We start from the raw sequence: 5,229 nt of genomic DNA, 5'->3' as shown, positions 1-5,229 counted from the left end.
AAAAAAACTTGACATTTGTATGAATTTTTGAATTACAACGCATGCAGTGTAGTCCCTTAATTCAAAGATCAGATCTTGGCCAAAACAAAACAATCAAACGTGGGCTGAATTCGGAACAGGAGCCTCTGCTTCGTCGTTTATTGAGCTTTTGATCAATGTCTGAATGAAACAGATTCACTTTTTTATCTCTTTGGTTAAGGTACAGAAAAGCACCTTCCTTCGCACCAGAATCGAACCAGCAACCTAAGGGTTGCCACTGATTCTACTACACTCTTCTGCTATACCAACTGAGCTATCGAAGGAATGTCAGATATTGCTCTCTGGCACATGCTGCCGAATGTAGTGAAATGTTCCGGGTGATTTAAATCCCACTCCGACATCAAGTTTCCAACTCGTTTCCTTAGTCTTGTTTACCTTGAATTTAAGCCACGAACCAGGATTCTACTGTATAAACTACCAGGGATATTACAAAATGTTTGATGGGGCATCAATCATTCCAGGCGGAAATTGACTCCTTTTTTTCTCGAGAGATCATATTAAACATTTCATTAGTATCGAGAGGAGGATCACCATGAGCCACAAAACAAACAGTTTCTTTCTGTCTTTATTATAAAGTAGCGTTTGTGCTACATTAATAATATTTTTGTGGAAATAAAGAAGTTGTAAATTTTAAAATTTATATTTGAATCGAAATGTGGTTTTGAGTTAAATATTAGCGTGTTCATGTAATTAGTTTGTGTTTGTCATTACTATATATATATTGCCATGTTACTAGAATTTGTAACTGAAGTTTACTAGTTGTGTTTTTTATGATGATTAGACATTTGTTGATTACAATATTGTATATAATCTATAATTTGAACTACATATTTTTCAGGTGTGAATAATTGTATATTTTAAGAATACATTTCTAAAATAAATCATTGGCTTTATTTTACTAGTTTCTACACCTATAAAAATCTTTCTTTGATGTATAATAGACCTTTAACTATATATGTATTATAGTCTTCTAAATTTATCCGTATAATAGAACTCCAACCATTTATGTATAATAAACATATAATCATAGATGTCTAATTGACGTATAACGATATACGTATATTAGAATTTCATTCTAGACCAGTTACGGAGCACATTTACACGTCTAAGGTAAGCGTTTAATAGTCGTATATTCTACATCTTTTGCCCACTGGGATGTGCCGATTTTAACTTAGCAAACCAAGATACACATTTTCTAATGAAGCCTTAATTAAAAGACAGTTTGTTTCTCGAAAGCGTGTTATGTAAAAAAAGAGAAAAACGAAAATATATGGATGACAATCTTTCAAAGCTGAAGATTTTACTTTTGAAAAATTGACATTTTATGTATGCAGATGCATTCGCTGGTTTTAGTACTTTGCTGTACTTCCTGAATCATTTTCAGTATTATAAAGTGGGTGTAGATTTTTCTTTCAGGTTAGGACGCGAGTGTGTACATGTGATTGATTTTCGTTTCACTGATTCTCATTGAAGATTTGGGAATTAACGACGAAAGAATCAGTTGCCTCGGAAAGCAGAAGGTTTGGTTCTCAACGATATTGAAGACACGCCCATGTAGAGCAGCGGGTGATGTTTTGTACTATAAAAGACCAAGTGCTCAAAGTGACGTCTGCGTTTACCGTTTAGACTTTTCATCTTGGGCGCACTTTTAGAAAGCAAAGATAGAGCAGTTGTGTTGAATCACCCCATAACAGCTGTCAGCAGAGTGGCGCAGCGGAAGCGTGCTGGGCCCATCACCCAGAGGTCGATGGATCGAAACCATCCTCTGCTATGTACACTTTATGCACGATTGATAAGGACACCATCAATTTAATGAAGTGCATTAAAACTGTTTTTTTCTCTTGTGTGTATGCAAGCTTTACACTTAAGGTACTCTTTCATCTTTACCAATAGCAGATGCCCAAGTGTATCTTTGGTTGTTCTGCGATCTTTCATAGCTTCCTCAATTCCTTCAAATGAACATCCATATCAAAGCAATTATGTATATATATTACAATTAAGGTACATATTAAAAATATCAACACACATTTGTATAATGCTCATTTAATAATGATTGTCAAGGATTGTCAGGTTCTCCAACAAATCTGTGTTCTAATTTTAAAATATTTTTGCTAAGGATACAACGGGTGTATAAATGAATTCTCCCAACAGCCAGTTAAATTCCACACGTGAAGATGGTTTTCTTGGACATTGACTTAGGTACTTAATTGTTTACTTGTTGTAGTTGCACACGAGTAAAACATGAAGATTTCCTGCAACATTCAAGAGGGTTTGCAAAGAAATCCCTTCAATTTTTAGCGGAGATTATGTTTAAATCATCACAATCTGAAGCGCATCCCTGAGTGCGTTTGACCCACCAGCCCTTTGTTTAACAGCTGCACAAGGACACATTCCCGTTGCTTTTCACAAATCACTGGCATTTTTTTGCAGCTTTTTTTCTGTCCTGAGAAGCAAGATTTGTATTTTATCTTTCAGAAATTGTATGAATTTCTTGAAGTTCAGAAACAACTTGTTCCAGTAAAGAAATGAACACTTGCTTCAAAGTAAATCAAGACGTATGTGTCTCTTGCTGTATGTGCTCTTATCTGTCCATCTCTCTCTCCTCTTCTCTCACTCTGGCAGTCTGTGCAGAGTATCTGAAGGAGATGTAAAACCACTTGGAAAAGAAGAAAAATTCTCAGGAAAATTCTCAGGCAGAATAAAAAAATTATTTTCTTCTCAGTCAGATTCACAGCTCAGACAGGATCTCAACTCCGTACTGCTCTCTATCCTCACAATCCCAAACCAGAAGATATTCAGACAATCAGTGCTGCTATATGAACAATATCAGACAGAACAGCCTGGACTCATGTCACATTTCCCCATTTTATCCTTCCTCCCAGCCCTCTTAGAGACATAAAAGAGCTCCTGGTTCTCCTCTCTGTGAACTGGGCTCAGGGGTCACTGATTTGGCAGTTGTGGGTTCTGATCCAGGTCGAAAGCAAGATGGTTCTATTAACGCTTTCCAGAACTTCCAGCCCTTCAGTATTACTTTCTTTACTGTATGTCAGCCTCCCAAAATGTTTATAAATGTTTTATAACACATATGACTGTGGAATTATCTTATTATTTATATATAGTATTTATGTAATAAACACCAATAGTGACACTATGATCAGTATATTGATTATTTGTAGCCGATGGTCCGATGGTCGTGTCTACAATAGTGACCATTTGACCAGTCTGTAGCTCTGAGCAGTGGGACTCAGATCACACAGATGACCTGTCTGTGTGTGATTCCATACCAGTCCTGGGATTCAGCTACTCTCACAAATGTCTCATAGACCGTCTTATACATTTACAATTAGATGAAGACATGTAACAGTTTTACAGATAATTTTAATAATCAGACAGTAGTTTTGGCAGTGGATACATCTCCACATGGGAGAAAGAAACTGAAATATATGTGCTCACTGTAAAGTAGGAAGAGGTGGTCAGACAAGCAAAACAACTTTGCAGATAATGTGAAGTGACATTGTTTTGTGTCAATCTGCTCACAGATTTCACTTCATGTGCCTTAAGCTGTGCAATTTGTATGGTTGTTGAATGAGATTGATTTCTTCACAAGCCCAGTCAATTGCCAGTGGAGAGCTTGCCGACGCACACCTTCATGAAGACTTTCTTTAAGATTTCATTGTCACGTTGCCTCCTTTGCATATAATAGTAGCTCCGACACTAAGAGAAAGGATGAGAAATGGCGTTTATCATGCGATTGCAGTGTTTGTTTCTTGTGGCTGCTGTTTCATTTTCAACTGTGGACTCTTAAGAAGTCCTTTATTTGACTTGATCAACACTAATCCCTAGAGGATTTTGAAAGGTTGAATCAAAATGTTACATGACTCTGGTGGGACTCGAACCCACAACCTTTGAATGACTTCATTCTATCAAGGTCTAGAAGTCCAATGCACTCTCCATTGCGCCACAGAGCCAACCAACATGTAACTCTATAAAACAGCTACAGAAAGCTGTAACTCATGCTTATCCCGTTGTCTTTAAATTAAGCTCCATAAATATTGACAATGAGTGGCCTGTTGTCTACGAATAGATACCGCTGGGATTCGCACCCAGGGTCTCCTGGTTTTTAGTGAGGCGTCTTAACCAGCTAAGCCACGGTGCCAAACCTGCTAAATGTTATCCACAACTTCAAACACCTGTGAGAAACGGGCAACTGCAGTGTTACGCCTGCTGGCTCAACAGATAATCCTTTTCGAACTTTAAGGAGAGGATTTCTTTGTCAATTCAATTAAACATTTTAGAAATGCTGAACGATTGATGTGTTTCACGCGCAGAAATATTTTATCGTTACGTACTTTTTCTGTGCAGTTAGTTCTCCTTCAACTCCGCCCAACAACAGAGGTCGTTTTTAATACAGGAGTAAAGGCTCATTGCACATCAGCAAAATATCACGTACAGGTTTAGGGAGAGCGACATCAGTGATTGGAAGGTTGGAAGTTTCGGGTCACTTTTTTATTATAGATTCAAGCAGCCCTGAATACCTTTTCAAGAAACATTTCAGAATCCCAGTCACGTCCAGTATGATTGCTACACAGGTCTACAGTATACAATCAGAATACTGTTTGTGCATTATATAAAACACACCGCCCAAAGCATTTCTAAAACAGGAATTACATGTTCCTGAATGCGCCCTCCTTTATAAATAAAATAAAGGGTCTGAAGCCTGCTCCAAAGAAGCACTATATTCAGAGCTGACAAAGATGTGATAGGAAACATCTCGGAAAACGAAGATGCAGTCATTTCCACACGTTGCACAACAAGAGCTGAACCCACCCGACGTTCTCCAAAAGAGTAAGGTGTTGGGAGTGTGGCTGGGTGGTCTAAGTGCTGGGTTTGTGCTCCATTTTCTTCGCTGGGTTAGGTTTGAATCTTGCCGCTGCTAAGTGTTGGTGGGTTAAGACCTTCCTTCTATTGCGACTTCAATGGGTAAAAGCTTTGCTTGACAATCTGTCGAGAGACTGAACTAGGTGTTTCAAGATAGTCTTTGTCAGCTTAACATCAAGGCATAAAAAAGTCTCATTTTGTGTTCCCAACAGCAATGCTCTTTGGTCCCTTCAGCATTATGCAGGAAACAACATCTGCCGTGATCACTTTTGAGTCAGTGTGAATCGTAGTGTGCCGCAATTGTTTTTAAAA

General features: G+C 38.0%; 1 non-coding gene across 1 annotated transcript; it reads right to left on the bottom strand.

Annotated features, from left to right (window-relative positions):
- Nucleotides 1-3,914: 3,914 nt before the first annotated feature.
- On the bottom strand, nucleotides 3,915-4,007 carry trnar-ucu (transfer RNA arginine (anticodon UCU)). The gene is made up of 2 exons: nucleotides 3,971-4,007; nucleotides 3,915-3,950 (listed from the first exon to the last, which is right to left on the bottom strand). It is a non-coding gene; the product is annotated as a tRNA-Arg (tRNA).
- Nucleotides 4,008-5,229: the final 1,222 nt, after the last annotated feature.

Source organism: Atractosteus spatula (genome assembly GCF_055471065.1).
Source record: "Atractosteus spatula isolate fAtrSpa1 chromosome 10 unlocalized genomic scaffold, fAtrSpa1.hap1 SUPER_10_unloc_13, whole genome shotgun sequence".
Lineage (NCBI taxonomy): Eukaryota > Metazoa > Chordata > Actinopteri > Semionotiformes > Lepisosteidae > Atractosteus > Atractosteus spatula.
This window is presented reverse-complemented; position numbering and strand designations above follow the sequence as displayed.